We start from the raw sequence: 21,615 nt of genomic DNA, 5'->3' as shown, positions 1-21,615 counted from the left end.
TAGTTTTTGAGATATTTGCTGGTCAATGTTAAATGGATCACCCTGTATATAGTATATGACAAAAGCAATAATAAGTTTCGATCACTTGTTCTTTATGAGTAATTTGTCTCATCAGTTTAACTCCAGTCAGAAATTAACAACTGGCGCAGCATTGCATCAGTACTGACAATTCTAGTGCAGTATGGGACACTAATACTGGAATATATTTGGGATGATATCGTTTTTTCTTACTGACTTATCGGTGCTGGAGATTTTATATAACCAATATTCTGTAGTATGTATTATATAGTATTATTATTCTGTATTATATAGTCAGTACTTTGCCAGCAGTGGCGGACTAGTATTGACCACCAATACTATTGGTATTAAGTATTTAATTGGTATTCGATTAGTATTAAGACGAGACCCAAGCCAGTACTATGCTAGTGCTGACTAGCCAATAGTCAGTCGTCAGGAATGATGCAACACTTCGTCTCTTTTCAATACTGGTATTTAACAAAAGTCCCTAATACATATGATTCATGATTAATATAATAAACTTTTAGCTTCAATGCGAAGCTGAGAAGGTATTAATTTTACTATGATGTGTTTTTTTTCTTTGTGTCTGTTACCAATTTTTCTCTGCTCTCATAGAACTGATTTTTTTTAACGATACGTCCAAAGATCACAAATCGTATCTAGTCGAAGACATTACCCTCAAAAAGAGAAAAAATTTCCTTCGTTCCCCGTAAATGGGGGAAACCTTCAAAAAAATTACAAATTTAAAAATCGCTAATTTTCAAAATTTTTTCAATTTTTTTTACTAAAAACTGCCGTAACTTTTTCAAAAATGAACATATCAATATAATTTTTTTTCATAGATGCTTGATGTTTTTACCTATCATTTGGTATATTTTTTTTCTAAATCTGACCGTTTATCTGCCCACAGGGGGGGATTTAAAATGACAACTTTTTCACAAAAAATTAACTTTTTCAACTTAACTTTTGAAAATGTTCCGGAAGGTCTGACACTTTTATATATATCTTAAATTAAAGCTAATGTAATGTACTTTAATTTGAAAAAAAAAAATTGACCTCTGGACTTGTCTTCATGGTGAAAATGGCTACCAAATGCTATTTTTGTGTGAAAATTCTCGATTTTATAATTTACAGTTTTAACTTTATAATGCTATAACTTATTGAAAAGTGTATGGATCAACACAATTTTTTTATGAGAAATAATATTTTTTAATAATCCCTTTTTCATTCGACATACTTTATCTTAATCAAGATATTAATAAGGAACTAGCAGATCATGTAGCTTTTGGAATAATACACAAATTTTTTTAAAATTAAACACAATCTAAAGATTTGCATCGAAGCGTTTATTTTTGATAGTGATTTTAATCACTGTCAGATATCATTATACTTGATCCAATTATGCCACGGCACCACTGTGCCGCGACCCCTCTGTGCTGGGTTTTTTTTTTTAATTTGTTTTTGTTTCAAAGCGTTTTACAACAGTTATTTTAAGTACTATTAAATATCAATCAATACAGGCAATCTAGTTAATTATCTAGATAAAAATAATATTATTTTAGCTTGATGACTAAATAAACTACTATCTAAATGTCATCTTTGATAGGTTATTGTTATCTAATAAATATTTTATTAATCTACAAAAAAAAGAAATGTGTCAGCAATGTTTAAATTTAATGATATTTTCCAAAAAATATTTTATCATATTTCATGTACTTTTACATAACACATTATGATAAAACTATAAACTACAGGGGTGTTGTTGTGTCTTATGGTAATATACTTACACATAATTAATATTCCAGCGATTTTTTGATAAAGCGAATTTCATTTAATGAGCATTATGCTTGCATGCAAAATAAAGCTTCTTCAATTTACTAAGCCAATCCAAAATCGTTTTTTAAGAATATTGCGCTATAAATGTAATATTAAATTCATCATATTAACCAACATTATTTCAATTTAAACTTGACTCCTTAGAGGATAAAGAAATAAATTTGATATTTGTTTTGTTTTCAAATTATTAAATGGTTTTATTGATTGTTGTAATTTATTTTCTAAATTAATGTTTTTGGTTCCTGGCTGTACAAACAGCCAAACCGATACTTTTTATGTCAATTTCAACGAATAGTATATGTGACTTGTAAATAACTATATTGTTACGTACACTTAATGCTCTTAATACTTCGTTAGTAAATGTATTTCATATTACTTTATTAATTATACAATTCACACATAGAGTCAAATATTTCCATAAAAATTATTAATCAATCTATTGAAAAAAAATAGTATTAGAAACTTTTTGTTATAAGAGGACGACAGGTTTTGATAATAAATAGTAAAAAGAATTAATTCATAGAATTATTTGCAATAATTTTGAAAATAACAATAAACATACATAAATTACCAAAAAAAAAAGATAGAAAAAACTATTATAATAATTGTTTAAATATGCTAATAAAGAAAAAACTGCTTAATTAAAAACAAAATTAATATATTTAATCGAAAAATAACTATATGTTAATTTATGATATAATAAGACTTAATCACGTATGAATAATATATGTTTATTTCGTGTTGTAAGTACCGACTACTATTACAGGATAAGTTTTTCCCCAAAAATACATAAAAAATTATAAAACACCTTATATACTGGATTACGATATTGTAACGAAATAGCTAAAATGGTAAAATATTGGAGTAAATTCGTTGTTCAAAAAAAATAGTTATTAAGTAGTTTTTTCAAGAATAACATAAAAAAAATGATGAGAACAAGTAAAAAACAAACCAAGCCATCATTATAGCTCCAACTTCGGACTAGTAATTGTTGCACTGGACATAAAATCTACAACGAATTATTTATGTATAAAATATATATCTGAAAGTAATCGCAATAACTAAAACATCGATTTATCATAAGTAATATATTTTAAAAATATATTTGAAATATTATTTTAAATCTAAAAAATATATTTAACTTAATAGCAACAAAAATTACTAAAAAATATTTATACGTATTTCAGAAACAATGCTTTACCATCATCAACGCTAAACACAACGACTAGAAAAACTCCCTAGTATTTCCCTAGTATATTATTCACCTAAATGATGTTATCACCTAGTCGATTGTCACGTTTTGTCAGTTTACACGAGTTTAATGGTGAATTGTTCAGTGGCTCAAGATCCCAATTAATTAAATTATTCTTATTTTTAAACATTTTTATTGCCTCCCTTCTATTAAGTTCCTTGTAATTATTTACATTTTTAATTAGTCTTATGGTTTTAATAGAATGATTATGTATCAATAAATGTTCAGCTTTAGGAGATTTATAAACTTCTTAACTTTTAATGTTTCTTAAGTGTTCTATAAACTTGATCGTTATTGTCCTTTATGTTTGTTCTACGTAATATTTATTATAACTTTTTCATTGTATAAATGTCTGATTTCCCCCTTATTCTACTTTATCATTAGAGTTATTTAATAAATCTCCTAAGTTATTATTCTTAGATATTACTAAAATAATACCAAAATTCTTAAAAATTCTAGGAAGCCCATTCGAAATGTCCGAATAACATAAAAAAGGAGGCCCTAATTGCTTTTAGATCCCCTACACTAGTCAGTGTACTATCTGCCATCGTTTCACCTTTGTGTTTTAATTAATTTTGAAATTATTTTTTCGTCATACTCATTAAATCAAGCTATTTCTTTTATAATTTCCAGTTGTCTATTAAAATCTATTTTCTTCATCAGAATATTAACTAATCTGTAAACGATACTATTAGAAGGTTATAACTAATATCCAATAAATAAATTAGTACATTATTAAGATCACTATTATATTAAAAAAAAAAATCATGACTATATAGAGTGTTCAGTAAGGAAACGAGTTTCTATTGTTCTTATTGTTTATAACAATTAATTTGTTTCCATATTTACTGAACACTCTGTTATTATAAATCAATACAGTACATAGATAAATAAAAATATAATGTAAATGTCATTCTTAATACACATCACTCCATTTCATTACTGTGTATATTTTAATTGTGCGATATAGCTGTCATATATTGATTAATTTCATTATTGCTTTATAATTATATTAATCAATGCTAATCTAAAAAATATTTCAACTTCAATACGCTCGATTATATTTAATTTGTTTTTTTTTTCATTTGCTTATTTTTGTTACCTATTTGAAATATTTTAGTAGAATTTTATAACAAAATCTAATAAGTTTTCAATATTTAATATTTGGTAAATATTAAAAATTGTAAAATTAACTCATTAATCATTTTTGTTTTAAAAATTTTGTCAGATGCAATGTTTAAATTTTAGGGATTTTTCTCAACTGATTACTTTTAATTACTAATAGTAATATCCAGTTCAAAAAAATTTTGTTCAAATTATTTTTTCATCTCATTAAATATTAGGGCTTATCGAACGTGTTGCAAGTCAATTTTAATAATTTTTCAAGAATATCTTCTAATATATTTCAATTATATAATTTTATGATTATACAATAATTATGCAGAAATTTCCTAGCGAATCGAATCTTCCTTATTACATACCAAAGTATGATGCCTAATATATGTGAAGATAATGAAAATATAATAAAATAGGCTTCATATCATTTTTTTGATTGTTCGGTAATTTGTAATTCATTGCTTATCATTAAATATGTTAAATTATAAAAAATGCTTACTAATTTTATTTGACAAATAAACGAACCAAAAACAATACAAAAAATATTGTACTGAAATCTCGTACATAGACTAACGAATGTACACGTAAAATCTAGTGTTTGTACGGCAAAAGTAGATGGAGCCACTATATATTTTATTTTTTTATTGAGCAAACATAAAAAAGAATGTAACTTAAAATAAATATAGCTTGGCCAATTAAAAACTAATTGTTCCAGATATCTCTAACTTATAGATATATGATAACAACCCATAAAATTTCTCATTCTTAATTATAAAATTATATTTATTATGTTACATTTTCACGATTAATTTAATAATGCATTACCAAAACTATTATGATGTAATTACATAAAAATCAATAATCTATTTATCGCGATATCGATATCATTATATTTAGATAACACTATTATTTATCCCAAAAACCAAAATGATATCGATGATCAACAAAATATCATCGAAGACCTAATATTTAAATTATAAATATTATTTATTGAATTTTAGAATTTTTTCAAAATATACTTTTTTTTTATAGATATATTTGAATTTTTTTGAGCAAAATTTTAACATTGACTGAATTTGCTACAGACTGAGGAATAATTAAATAGTTGTACGAGGGAAAACATTATTGTGGCAGTATTTCTAAATGGTTCGTACTTGTATCTAAAATATTACAGTACTATAATCAAACAATAATTTGGCTACAATTTTTTCGTTAAAATATTTATAAATATATTGTTATTTTAAAATAACAATATTTTATATTATTTTAGAAAAATATATTTTCATAGTTTTATCAAAGTGTTGTAAGTTAAAAATTGTTGTAGGACGTTTATGATCCAGCAACAACATTATTGACTATGCTCAAGAATGAATGATTTCAACAACGTGAATCATTAATATTTCACATAAGATTAGAATACCGAGAAACACCCCAGTGAGTTGTCGTATAGAATGATATAATATAATATAACATAGCGATTTGTGTAACGCGTGCAAATAGTCCTTGCTGATATCTTTTTAAGTATTATACACATGTGCGTGTGACGTGGCGTTAATAAACTTATAGCCGAATACAACCCTGTCACCGCACACGATATTTTATCCGTCAGCCGATATACTTATTTACATATAGATGTATGCCAAGTCTGTGGAGTTTGATTAAACGAATCGTGTGCGGGCGAATGTGACTTGTTCTCCGTATCGCTTAGGTGACAATAAAATGCGCAATATATGTTTTATCCAAAGTTCGGTTCGATGGCAGTGTGTGGAGCACTAGCAATTGAGATATTCAAACATTCTGCAGATTCTTCGGCCGAGACAAAATTTTAATATATCACCTTTGGATATATTATTGTGTGTTTCCCAATTCATAGGAATCTCGCTTGTCGAGTTGATAGCAACGATCAGAAAATGCATATGTGTTTATAAAGAATTATAATTTTATTATTAAACAGAAGTATATAAAGGAGTGCTATATTATACACATGGGCTTTTTTCATAGTAATAATAGTCTTTGCTGGTGAAGACGTACATATGCATGGAGAAATTAAAATCATGATCATAGTATTAATCATGAATTTCGTATTAAAAGTAACCATTCGAACATTAAAATTAATCTTATTTGTGCAATGAATTAGTATACATTAAAGTTAGTTATGTGCAAATTACCAAAAAAATAATTTATGGGAATTTCCTGGGGAGATTTTCCCGGAATGCTGTCGTTTTTTTATGTTTTGTTTAAAGTTTTGAATATATAAATCAACTTACAGTTAAAAATGTCTCAAATATCAATGATACTATACTCAAAAATACTTATTACCAATATTAATTACATTGTTAATGATTCAAGTCACTAAACAAAAATACTATATTAAAACTAATTTTACACATTATCATTAATACACTAAATTTACCTTTAATTTTATTTGTTAGAGTAGTGGGAAAAAGACACCCATACACTCAGACCCGCAGGTTCATTGTGCTAATACATTGATTGTACTTCTAAAACCAATTTAAATTTAACGTATTCTTTGCTAAAAAGCCAGTGAATTAGCTGTACAGGACATATGTGTGTAGGGCAAGAGACAACTTATATATGTCGTATCTCATGTAAAAATCTTATGCAATAAGACAGAGGACGCTCAAGACCACGATGGAGATACCGAGTTTATAAGGATCTTAAGCCGTAAATGTCAAAGATGGAAAAGTGTTGGTGATTGACAGGGAAGCTTGGAGAGGCATATTGAGTGTGCTGATTGTCATTAAGGCCCAGATTAAGCTTATATAATATATATTCCTAATCATTTTTATAATGATTATCAAAACAGTGAAACCAATTAATATTAAATGAAGTACTTTTGACCAATAATGCCAATAATCTCGAAGTATCTTTTAAACTTACGCAGTCATACAACGTACATATTTAATTTATACAACTTTTCTATGGGAATATCCATCCGAGATCAGTGAATATTGTCTATTTTTTTTGGTAATTTCGCCGAAAAATATTTCTAGAGATGCATCACTATTCTTGATAGGTGTGATAAGTATATATCGCATTGTGAATATTCTAATAACTCAAAATTTGATATTATCGAGTTACATGTTTTCTTGTGGTAAAAATGTACAATACCATAGTATATTATGCCGTATCTACATAATTGAATGCGTAATACTAAATTATATTGTTTATCAATAGAAAATGATAATTTCGTTCGACGCATTAATATGGATACTCCGAATTACTACACAAGAGCAATCATTGTGCGATATCAAACTTTTTAAACCCAACTGGTTTAAATATTATAATTCATTGAGATGAACTGAGGTGTCAAAGAACGATTCAATCTGAATGTGTCCATGGGTGGTTCGTACAGCAGAGGGAATGTCAACCAATGAACGGTTACAAAATGGAGAACGATACACTGTAACGTTTCCAAAAGAGGCAGAGCAATCGCATCGTTTTAGATAAACAGTTTTCGCACAAGCGCTTTACCTTGTTAAACACCCACAGAAATCATAAAGGAAAATTTATCAAGCGATTTTCATAGCACGCCTATTGAATAAATACCATTCTGTGAAGTGTGGATTTAAGGGTAAACTTTGGAGCAAAGTCTTTTAAATTTGGCAATTGGTTATTATTTGATTAGTAAATGTGTTTGAAATTAAGATAAAAAAGATATCGCTTATGATAAATGAAATTACTAGAAGAATAAAATTTACTTTTTTGGAAAATTTATAGTAATTGATTATATAAATTATAATATCCTATTTAAGGTCAAAAAAAAAAAAAAATGAGCTCTATACCAAGCACAAGACAAACAAAAGTATATTTCATTTAGGGATCCTTTTCCGACAAATACTTGAGATTTCTTCTTTTTGTTTAAAGTGTCCACCACTTACGCCCATCAAAAACAGTTAGATCGTCACTTTCGTATCAAGACGCTATTATATGTTTCTCCCCTATTTAAGGCGTGATATTATTTAACAGTGAGCATTTACTTAAAAATCAATTACAAATGATAAGCATTCTGAGTATCGCACATGAAATAATAGATTTTCATAATCAATTTGGACTCGAGAATTGTTTGGCGGTACTCAGGCCGTTACGAAAAATTAATAGCTTAATTTTAATAAATTACATGTATTGTCAAAGATCACTTCAACATCATTTCATTTGGTTGTGTTCATTAAATATACACAACGGTGTCTATTATATAAAACGCTACCGATTTACAGGTCACAGAAGTTTTAATTGGAAGTTTATTGTCAACTTTTTCAGATAGCATTACAAAACTTTCAAACAACGACGTTATTTAAGATTTCCAAAATGCTTTGGTAATTTCCATCAGAGGAAAACTTTCCAATTGTTTCTGTACACCGTTTGAACAAGTATGTTTTTAACGGGTACTTTTTTGACAAAGCGAAAATTGAATATATCAGTGGTACTAAATATAATCTATTGTTTCAACTAAACATACAATACAAAAGATTGTAATGGCCACCATTTTGTTGAGCACAGCGTGGAACTTTTTTACTCCCCCTATTGCCTTCAGAGAATAATATATTAACAGGAAAAAGTGTGTACATATCAATGGAGTGAAATAACGTTTAGTCGATATATTGTCTGAAAATGGGGTACTCAGGACGAGAGCGGAGGTCCCGCAGTGAACAGTTCTTTCGAAATTAAATAATATTATATTATGTCCTGCACATTTTATTAAAACTGGTCTTTATATATGATATTTTGTGATTTCATAGTCCGCTTAACTCGGTATTTCCGTTTTTGATAAACATCTGCTATAACCAATACTCATATAATGAAATAATTATTATGAAAAAAATTTACGATTTAGTAAAGAATTAATGTGTATGTGTTGATAAATATTAATTGTGTATCAATATGCATATTTAATTATATGTTAGACAATGGTCTATTAAGAAAAATACTGACTGACAACAAATGTTGGGTTAATATTTTACAAGTAAGGTACCAACAAATTGGTATTAATTAATAATTAATGTTTCAAAAGGTCTTATAAATTTTATGAAAACTACAACATGAAGTAATTTTCAAACCAGATGATAAGTTAGAATATCCATTGACAATACACTTATTCATTACAAAAAAAAGTTTTTTTTTTCTTGGAAAAAAATTGAAGTCTTTAATTAACTTTTTACGTGAAAATATTTTTTATATTTTTATACTTTTCTTTCTAATATGTCTATCGTTTGATATCATAAAAATACGCATAAAATTTTTAATTTTTAAAATCTAGATACATTTTTATATTAAATTTTTTCTAAAATTGATTTTATTATTATTTTTTTAATTAAATGTTTTACATAAATTAAAAGAATACTGTATATTATGTTAAAACTATCGTTAGAAAATCAGACAACTATTTAAAAAAAATTAAAGAACGTAAAATATTTACTTAATTGTATTATTCGATTATCCATTGATGTAATACTTTAGGGGTTTAATACCTTTTTACTTTTCATCGAAACTAAAAAAAAGTTTTGTTTTGTAAAATCAAATAAACAGCTTGATATTTAGAAAAAAATGATAAATTTAACTATAATCAAATCCATTTCATATATTTCAATATTAAAAATGGTTGTTATCAGATAAAAATGAAATTACAAAAAAATATATTTTATTACGTAGTTATAAATTTAATTCATTGCACATTTTTTGACAATTTTTTGAATTGCTAATAATATAATGCTGTTACGTGATTATGTTATACAGTTTTCATTTACTTATAATTATATAAATTTATAAGTTTTCCTAAAAAATGATTTATTTGTCTAAATATTTATATTAATATTATGAAAATATTTGATTACAAATTCAAATATATAGATTGGGATTTCAATTTTGATGAATGAGACAATGAGCATGCATGTTAAGTTATTATCTTTCTAATTTTTTTATGATAATTTTGTTTTTCAAGAATTATAAAAATGTTTTCAAAATATATATAAAAACTGACCTAATTTCCAAGTGGGTTAAACAACAAAATGTATATAAAGCTAATAAAGTATAACGCCTTGGAACCTCAACTTAAACTAAACAATGCTATGTAATTATAAACAAACTTTTTTTTATTAAGTATTCATACTTGAATATTCTATTATGTATTACGAATATTAGCTGTTGTCTACAGACTATCGTTTTTCAGTTATATATTGTAACAAAATTCAGAATTTAGTCGATTTAATATAAAACAATTCATATCGCTATTTCTTAATTAAGAAGATTAATAATTTTAGTGTATTGCTTTAACATGTCAATTTTTTCACATGGTGAATTTTCAGAAAAAAAAATATATGACAAATTTTTGTTAGGTATAAGGTAAACAAATATTGTTAGACGTATATATTTTTTTTGAATTTTAACATTATTTTGTTACGTTACAAATAATAGTTTACACATAGAAAATTGATAGTAATTTTCTTTCATACATTAATATTAAGTTTACATAGTCTTATAAATTAATATAATTATTATTTCATCATAAAAATTAGGAATATGTAATTTAAAAACACATGTTAGTTTTTCTTCAGTCTTATTAAATTTTCAATTTAACATAGTGTCCGAGTACGTTTGATAATTTCAATCGATGACGATCTTTTAAAGTTTTTGTGAAATTAATATTTATTGTATTACTTTTATATTTATTTTTAAAAATGTAATTCAATAAGATCACACATTTAAATTCAATTTATTGTTGTTAAATTACTTTATGCATCATTAATAAGTTAGATTAGGGTACGTAAGATTTACTTTTCAAAGGTAAAAAATAATTACATATTATTATTTATAAATTTAATTTAAATTTGAGTTATCAAGAAATTCGACAATATTGATAATCCATTGAGAACAGTCACGTTTTTTGAATTATAGCTTAAATTATATCATTTCGATACTTAACACTTGATAAATTGTAAAACATGAGCAAATATGTATATAGTCAATTGTTAAAAACAATGAAAACATTTAACCTGTTTCCTTACTTATTGAACATTCTGTATATACATATACAGTACTACATACTATATACAAAGTGATTTTTTATCATAACCCACTCAATTATTATTATTAAATGTTAAATCACAACTATGTGCCTTGCCACCACACTTTAAGCATATCTGTTAATAAAATATCCGGACATCGTATAGAAAATGTACCTCTCAAATCGCTATCGCCTTACAGACCTTTAAGTATGATCAACACGATTAGAAAAATGTTTGAACAATGATTAAACTATACTTAAAGATCTATGAACATTCAACAGGCAAATTACTTTTTCTAGACGATGTCCGAATATTTGACTCACAGTGTACATATCTGTATTTAACTGAGTATATAGAGTGTTCAGTATGTAAACAAACGAATTTCTCAATGTTTGTAACAACTGACCAGTTTCCTCACTGAACATCCTCTTTAAATATACAGAATGTATATGAAATATTATAATATATACATGTATAAATTAAATTTATTAATGTATCACTTTGGACCATAATAATATCATTATAGAATGATTATTTTAATAATATGGTACAAATCTTCTGAAGAGTTTTGTAAACAAATTTGTGTATATTTAATAGAATCAAATGATAGTTAACTATTAATAAAATGATAGGAGGAAAGTATTACGCTACTAATTATTGATATGAAGATTTTTTTATAAAAATGTTCAAATTGTTATTTATATATTTATTTTTCATAAATTTATACAAATATTAAAAATGAGTATTTTAAAAAATATGACACTGAAAATTAGTGCATTTTTACATCTAAGTCTGTTCCACTCATCTCGTGTATCAGAAACTTGGCTCTGTGCGCGTCCTTGTCTTAAATGTTATCTAACCATTCTTTAATAATATTTTAATGAAAGAATAGCATAACTTTCAGCAAAATCATAACTATATCAACTTGAGTATAGTTAAAGGCAAAATTGTAGCGATTAATGTATAATGTAAATGCAAAATGATTAAGAATTTTGAATTGAAAATTTGTATAATTGTATGGATAATTATTTTATTGTGATGCGACAGAGAGAGATTAACTTTGGATCCGTGTGTACTATATACGTAGAGATATCAACGTCGGTGGCGTGTGTCGCTCTATAGGTCACCGGGCGAATACAAAAGCCATTAAAAGAACGCGATTCGTGACATTAGCACATATTGTAATAAATATTAAAATTGTAAGTAACAATAGACGTGCCCGTAGGCGTTGAATTGGAATTCCTAAAAGGCTAAGCTCAACGTTCCCTTTGTGTTATTGCGCCTTGTAACCATCGACTGCGCGTCACTACGTAATCCGCATTCGGTAAATCTACTGCAGAGGACACTAATCACGTGCAGACGCCACCCCCAGATGTATATAAATATAGTTTATTTGTAATTTATATTGAAATTGTTTTTAACTTTTCAATCGCTACTTTTTATGGCTGTTAAATCACACTATATCATTATTGTTCGATTCCCGACCGAGCCAATGCTAAAACTTTATGCATATTGTCTAACAATCAAGTAGCTGTTACGGATTTAATCATTGCTATGTTAGGGATTCCTTTAGGATCCCTAACATAACCACTTATCTATTACAATTTTAAATAGAATATCATTTATTCTAAGAAATAAATGTATATTCTTTAACAATGAAAAATGATGCGCAGTACGAAGTGTGCGCGTATCATATAGTGTACAATCTTCTAATGTTTTTTCACAGCAAGAATGCCAAGTGAACTGAAGTACACAAACAATTATACTAAAAACCGAATAATAATGCGTTTGGTTAAAAAACAGTGTCGAAATTAAGCGTTTCTTTAACAAACATTTTTATACTAGTCCTTTTAAAGCGTTGACACTGTTATATTTATACAGTGTAAACACATGTATTATATCATACGATACAATATTGTTACACACACCTAAATATAAGTACGTCCGTCTTGTCAAGAGAAAAGACGGGTGTGTCTTTGAATATTAATGAAAAAGAAAACCGTTAAAATATCTAACTGGACACGGATGTTGCAAATGAAAAAATAGTAATCAGCTCTAAAAAAATATATCAGCGGAAACTAATCGATATGTAAAAAAGACTGTCAACTTCAATTTTATGAACATTTTTTGTTTAACATTTAACATAAAACTTATTTTAATCATTAAAACTTAATATATTATTTTAAAAATGACNTATATCAGCGGAAACTAATCGATATGTAAAAAAGACTGTCAACTTTAATTTTATGAACATTTTTTGTTTAACATTTAACATAAAACTTATTTTAATCATTAAAACTTAATATATTATTTTAAAAATGACATGAAAAAATTGTTTTATTAAGTATTAAATGCAGCGACAAGTCTCAACCGTAGTAGACATTACTATGTCTTTAATATCCAATGTTTTTTTTCTATCTACTTATATAATTATTATTTATAACATCTTTACTGTGGATACCCAAATATAAAGTGGAGAAAATTGATTGACCTTAATAACTTATATTTCCATATGCTTAATAAAAATATTACACCCTTTGTTCTTCTAAATCAAGATGAATTTTAAAATTGATATTATATTCGAAATTGACGACGTTTGTTGTCACAACACAAATTTGAAAGTGGTTCTTCATTCCTTCTGTTATTGACCATGTTAGAATAAAAACATCTTTGTTTTTATCTTCGTTGATGTACACAATTTCATGACTGATTAAAACCGCCGACAATAAATGGTCTTAAACATAGTTTATTTTTGTGATTTTTTAAAATTTTGATAATTTCTATAACTTCATATAAATGCTAGAAGTCGTGAGCCTTGAGGAATGATTCGGTCTGAATCATTGGGATTCGTAGATCAAAAATAAATGATAGCATAATCAGTTATGGTGTAATAGTGGATTTTCGTGAAACAAAATATAAATTATTAACATAAAAAAAATATGCACAAAAATGATCGGAAGTTCATGGAATAAAAATAAATTAAATGTTTATTGTCAAGCGAATGAGTTTTCTAAGAAAATTTCATAGCTTTTAAGATACGAAAAGTTCAAGTAATTTTTCTTTTTTTTATTCGAAGATGTTATTACATTTTTTGGTCATTAAAAGTTTACAATTAAAGTTCTTTTATTTTAATTTAAATGGGTATTTTTCTATAATTAGTGCAAATTACTAAAATAATTTAAGTTGTCAAAAGATAATTACTCCGTATAACGTTTTTATTGTAGTAAAAGTTTTTAATTAATTTTAACTGTTAGAAAAATGTTCACATTATCGTTGTAATTTTTGTTTTTAATGATCATCATTACCATCGGGTAGAAAAAAAGATGCCTCTGATATTCCCCTCAAAAAAAATATACTTATAAGAAATCAGTATCGTTTCGGAAGCCGATTTTTCAACTGTTTGAGTTAATCTTCAAAGTTAAACAATATTTTATACGATAAAGTTATTTTATAGGCAAAGTTGTTGTTTGGAAACATTTTCAACTGAAATTTTCAGTGAAAATTTGATAACTTGCCAAGAGATAACGTGCTGTAAAACTTTTTTTTGTCTATATTGAAACATGACTTGCCGTGTGGAATAATATTCACCGCGGTATTTGATTCAATATCGCCAAGAGTGTTTTTTATTGCCCGCGGCAGACCATTATACCATCACTGCAATGATACTGTCTGAGCGAACCCTTTAAATAATATCCAACAACCCTCTGGTTTTTATAACCTACCAAAATAAAAAGAAAAAATGTATAAAAAGAGAATAGCAGCCTATTGGAAACATAATATTGTTCGCCGCGTTAACTCGTACGCTCAAATATAAATGCAAATTTACACATTTTCTCGAAATTTATTCTGGCAAATATGTTAATACACTTCTAATGTACTCCCATTTGAGTATATGTATAACTATATAACCGTCTCATCAGACGGCAATAAAATATATTTTAATAATTTGTATTCACATTCGTGTGGTTTATGTTAATAATGTATTTTACTGTCGGTGTTAAAAAACCCACTGGCCAAACATTTTTGCTGTGTTTCTATAACGTTTACGAGTGCCATTAAACAGTACACATAAACATGAAAAAAATGTTAAATAATTGAAATTATTTCAACGTGTTTGGGTTTCCAAAGAGCGTCTCGAAGGTGTTTTGTACAGTTTTACTTGGACTGCTGACATTTCATGTACATGTATATTATCAAATTTTTCGTGCATACAACACTCGTACATAGCAAATTTGATTGAGTCCCGTATGGTGTGCCGTTAACAATGAGCCTGTCGAACACACGCGATTTCACCGGTAGTGGTATAACCCAACACATGAAAGTTGCACTGAGTAGGACGTTGACATTTGAACACGCGATCGTATGGTGTGTAGAGGTCGCAGATAACCAACGCGGAATCGGGTGTGTGGTGAAAAAGAAAGAGTTGATTTTCGGGACGCGTTAAGTGTACGTATACACGTGCCGAGTGAAAAGGAGACAGAAACACTGGCTGGGGAGGGCGTGAAGAATCTACAAGAGGCGCGGGTGGACTGGTGGTATAAGGAATAGAATTCGTTTTATATATCGGCGGCCGAGGGTGGTGCAAAGTTATTTGAGAACCCGTTGGCGGCGGCAGTGGGGCCACGGCTATTGTTATTTAAATGTCTCAATAGAGATCAAAATCGTCGCCGTGGCAGGGAAGAATTTTCAATTAATTTATATACACCCGTTTTATATATAAAGGAGACATTTGCCCTTGCCGGTACCACTCACCTCGTACCGTCACCAACTCATCCAAAAGTCTTATTGTCGTTGTTTTCCGCCGCCGAGAGAATTAATTTCACAGCAGCAGTTATTATTATAAATTTTGTTGAAAGCTTTTATATAAAGTTTGCAGTGTGGCAGAAAGAATGAGAGAGAGAGAGAGAATGAGCGTATATATAAACCTACTTTGTCCCTTTTTGACAAAAGCTCCCAACGCAATACTGTTGTTCATTGTCTCCGGTTCACTCGTGTCCTGCTGCGGCGGCCGTGTCCGTTCCAAATTATTATTATTGTTATTATCAATACGCCCCGAGAGATATTTACGCTTTATCACTCCCAACCAATAAAAGTCGGTTGTCCTCTGATCTTCTATTATGACTAATTTCAATTTAACCGACACCTTTATCCCACACAGACGCGCCTGCCGAGCTCGAGGGCCCAAGACAAATAATAATGTTATACTTTATTAGGTCGCCGCACGTATGGAATTTCCAAAACGCATTGTTGTATTGAATTTAGTAAAATTAAGTCAAACGTCTCGTCGCCTTTATTAATACGATGGCACGTGCGAAACTCCATTGACAATTATTGTAAATGATATTGTTATTATTTATCGTTGATAATATTCGGACAACTTGCGTTCTCCGTTTGTTTACTATTTACTGAGCACTTTATTGGATCACTGTGCGAGTCGAATCCCAATGGAATAACGGAACCGCTAGCAAAATGTCTGTAATGCTATTAAACATGTAGTTGTTATTACCGATTTTATTTGAACATGTTCTTTAGGTGTCTGTGGTTTTTTCTCACCGGTATTATTACGTGCAGGTCATTGGTGATTGTTGGTCTAATAAACAATAACAAAATATCGAATTTCAACATTTGCCGCTACGAAAAACATTTATACTTCGGCCAAACTATGCTACGACTGTTATATTTTTTTTACAGTATTTGTATAATCGAATTTATGGTTGGTAGACTAAACTGTTTGAATTTAAAACTCCCATTGTTGCAATTCAACCAGCTGTAAAAATGATCCTTATTGGTGTAAAAAATTGAGGTTATGGAAAAAAGTTAATGTTCCGTTAGCAACTGCAAATTGATTGACAGCAATAAGTAAAAAAAAAGAGGGCAGTTTTATTATTTAAAGTGCACCGATTTGTTTGCGGAAAACTTGACATGTTTTTAAACCATCGACTTGGGCTTATCAATTGAACTTACACTATCAAGTGCAGTGAATCAATTAAGATTTTGACTATAGATTTAATTTCATATGCTATTCTTGACGCGGTTACTTAGGTTTTGAAATATATTTTAAATATTATTATATTTCGCTATTAAGACCCTGAGCACGATAATATAACATTTTTATAGTTAGTCACGATCCTTATGATAAATTGCCGATTATTATTATGACATTAGGCTGTTATAAACTTATAACATTTAAGCTGTCGCCATCGAGAGGGAAGACATGATTAATTTCATCCGTTTATTTTCACATAGTGTCACCCTACAGAACAATTAGTTCATTGATGATTTACTGCTAACCGAACGAATGTATTTTTAAATTATTATAAAGAGTGGCTATTTAATAAGATCTTTTGTTAGATCACAATTGGATGAATCGTAACACGAATACTTGACACAGCCTTCCCCCTTTTTTTGCTTCTTTTCTTTCTTTCTGCTATAAGTTTTCAATTATTGTAAACTATACATGCAATGGTAGGGATTCCAGTAACAATTCTGCTGGTGACATTTGTTTACTCTTTCGAGTTCACCAGCGCGGTAATCAAATTCAATTCGTAAACTTTATTTATTTTTGACCTTTATATAATACCATTGTCTCCTTTTTTTAAAAAATGTGTTTGAATATGAACAGTAGATTTCTTTCTAATTTAACGAACAAATAAAAGTCTGGATGAATTGTTATTTTTTTAAATGCACATTTATTAAATTGCCAAAGACAATAAAAAAAAATATCAATAAATATAACTTATTTGTTACACTTTTTGACGGTAGAAAAATATGAGTTGAATTAAGGAGTGGTTAAGTAAAATTAAGAAATCCACAGATAAACCCTAATCCTGACGATAGTAGTTTCAAAAAAACAGTAGTGTAGACACTGTAAAATATAAAAGTTTAATTTACAAGGTTAACAAATGAGATGATACATTTTTCATTGGGTAATAGTTTTGATAGTAAATCAAATGATCTTCTATAGGAGGGTTTATGGACTAAACAATAAATATATTTTTATCTCATTGATGCGATTTTACTTTTATCTTAGATCCGTCTCTCAAAATGATGTAACATTTTCGGATTGAATTTCGAGGTCATTAAAAATGTGGTCGCACTAACGTTCTTGTTGGTTTTAATGAATAGGACGTGGCTTTTTTTATTCAGAAATACTGAATAGGAGAGTCAAAAAGGTCTCATTTTTGATATTGCGTACATCTACTCCAAGGACACGATGGAATCGATATTGGGTTTATTTTTTGTCAATTATGCCCTCCTACCCATCAGTCACGATTCCTAAACAGATTTATATGTACTCATATTGTCACCAAAAACAGCACTACTACAATGGTACACAATTATAAATCGCAATATGTCGAGCGAATTTTATGGTGACGCTGCAGTGGAGACAAAACAGCAAACCGCTTATCCTCTAAAAAATCTGGGTTGAAACGCAATGAATAAAATAGGTACCCACCCCATCCATACCGGACGTATCGATTAAAACAGAACTGTTTTGCGAGTCTTTGAAAGACGATACACGGTTTTAAATCGGATATTTTATTTTACACACATAATATGGAAAAAACCAAACAATATAATGTAATATAAAGGTGTACTTTTTTTGTTCTATTTCATAATCTTTATTCACGATAAAAAAAATAAAAAGAATACTAAACACTGTGGTGGCTTGGCGGTACAATAATAATTTTTATTATTATTCGGTAGGCGTTTCCGGCAGCTATTTTTCCACAATTTAAACAATATAACTGCCAGTTCAACTAACCACAGCAGTAACAGCAGCAAACATATCAATTATCCCATTGTATCCGCTGGGGTACATAACAAATCGGACACAAAGATACCCCATCGGGATTTCACATAATACACACATATGATATACTGTGCACATTATACATAATGTAAATTCAATAAACTAAGTAGGATATAATATGCTACGGTATTATATTTTTTCAGACCCGGTAATGATTTAATAATAGTCGACGAACCAGATTTTTGTATTTTAATTCGGGCACCCAAAAAGGGCGGGCCTTGTAAACGCCCTTCTAGTTGGTCCATAAAAACGTCAAAGCAAGATATTGTTCGCATCTTCCACGCGTTTATTAATTACCTGTAACATGACATGTTGTTAATAATATTATAATATATTTTAACTGGACAATGAATGAAATTACACAAATTATAATAATTAATACTAGATAACAACTGGTTGTGGTTTTTATGAAATACATTTTTGCAATGCAATACTCATTATTATGTTAATCTCTTTACAATTTTTAATGTTTAATATTTTTTCTTCAAACATTTACTTTTATGCGTCAACATTACCCCTAAGTACATTTTAACGTTATTTATTGTCTGTAGAATTTTAAAAGATGCATTGTTGTAGGTTAAATGTCATATAATTAGATTTCTAAGGAAAAAGCTACTAACCTTCACAATTAGGAATGTGGGATTTGGAGTCATTGATCATTAAAATCTCAATTTATTTTTTGCGGATACGCATGTATATGTATTCGGCTGTTTTTACTTTTTTATTTTGAATTTTTTACATTGCACGCATTTGGTTGTCTGGACAACATTTGAACATTTTAAGAATTGCTTAAGTTCTCTGTATTTATCGAATGGTGGTTGAGATACCGAGTATACATCAATTTATATCAGTACCTACTTGAAATACTTCAATTTCGAAACGATGTCGTTTTTTTGGTTAGCATTATAATTCTATTAACATTCCTCAATAATATAATACAGTAAGTAGATCAATTGAATCAATAAGTTCCGTTTTTTAGCAAAAAAATAAAAAGGCAATTCAATCAACACACTCATCTTTTTGTTATGAAATTCTTGGAATGCCAGGGTTACATCTTATATCTAGCAAGGTTTATTTATGGAAAATATGTATTATAGACAAAATTATTATCAATATAAATGGTATAATTATTAATAATATTGAAGTGCATATATGACGTTTTAAGTGGGTAGACATTTTCAATAATGATTGAGAGCGAGGAGGGTATCACCACCCACTTCTAACAAACACACGTTTTATAATAATTTAGTCTCGAACAAGTAATGTATTTTGTGTGCTAATCTCCAGCTGTAGTTGTAGTTTACAATGACTTTGGCATACATACTAATATAATAATTTCAACTTAACGTCACTTATGGTTTTTATGCATCTGTATAGCTAGTCTTCCAACAAATTTTGGTTGTTTAGTATTATGATCTGAGCTGTACAGAACATCTCCTTTATGTTATACAAACACCTCGTGTAAGGATTTCCACACAAGTGATTACTACCCTCATTTACCAGGCAAACGCTATTTGCTAGTTTCAATTTTTATAGAAATTATTCGAATTTCTGAAATTATCTTTAAGTCGTTAATACACCAAAATGATGTGTAAATTTTATTTCCGGTGTATATCATGAAGTGCCAATGTCTGTATGTGCAAAAGGTAAGTGTCAATCATTTTTTTTTTTATCAACAATTATCTATGTATAACAATAGATCTCGGATTTGTGGTGTGTTTATGGATATGCGTGTATTGTTTATGGATAAATAATTTAAACAATATATAAATCATTACATATAACTAGCGTATAAATTATCCAATATGAAATTATTTAACAATTATCTTGTAGATATATCGATTTTTCTTAATTTTGGGTCCTTTCAAATTATTTAAGACGAGCATAATAATAAAATGGTATATAATTGATAAAACCCATATTTACCATGCATCACTTCTAGGTTTTATTGTTGTCAGTCTAAAGTGTGTCAAACTATTTTTATAGAAGTACCCTTAAACCGTTTGTGGAACAATTATAGTAAGTATACAAGGTACTTGTTTAGTTTTTGTAAAAAATAAAGATTGTGAAGTAGATCGCGTGTACGGCATGATCTATAAAACTGTTGGACTTTAATTGTTCAACTTTACTTAGATATTATTATTACTTTATGGACATGATATTAAAAAAGTGAATCATTAAAACACACGTTGTACGAGATGGCTGTAAAAATAATCGTAATGGCGTCTTTCTTTTAATGACTGCTGGGGAATGCGATCAAAAATGAGAATATAACACAAAACCTTTATGGTCGGAATGATTATTGCAATCTATTTCCAATTAATATATCCGAGTCTCATTCCAGCCTTACAGAGTATAGGTTTGGCTGTATTTAATGAACAAAAACCTTTCGAGAGGTTTTAATTAAAATTATTTTAATTCAGTGTCGTATCTTCTAAGACGGGCGTATTAACGTTATTATTTAAAATCGAAATTCTCGTAAAAGATTATTGAATAATATTAATAACACCACGACTTTAGACTGACTTTATTTGATATCAGTACATCAGTGCAAATTT

General features: G+C 28.3%; 1 protein-coding gene across 1 annotated transcript in view; it reads right to left on the bottom strand.

Moving 5' to 3' along the window:
* LOC126893563 (histone-lysine N-methyltransferase, H3 lysine-79 specific) overlaps positions 1–9,663 on the bottom strand; it is a 54,621-nt gene extending 44,958 nt beyond the window's left edge. Inside the window, exon 1 of the mRNA XM_050663886.1 lies at positions 9,660–9,663. The gene's annotated coding sequence lies outside the window, so the exon portion shown is untranslated. The remainder of the gene's footprint in view (positions 1–9,659) is intronic.
* Between the last annotated feature and the right edge of the window lie 11,952 nt (positions 9,664–21,615).

This window comes from Daktulosphaira vitifoliae, unplaced genomic scaffold (assembly GCF_025091365.1).
Source record: "Daktulosphaira vitifoliae isolate Bord-2020 unplaced genomic scaffold, ASM2509136v1 Scaffold_1, whole genome shotgun sequence".
Classification (NCBI taxonomy): Eukaryota; Metazoa; Arthropoda; class Insecta; order Hemiptera; family Phylloxeridae; genus Daktulosphaira; species Daktulosphaira vitifoliae.
This window is presented reverse-complemented; position numbering and strand designations above follow the sequence as displayed.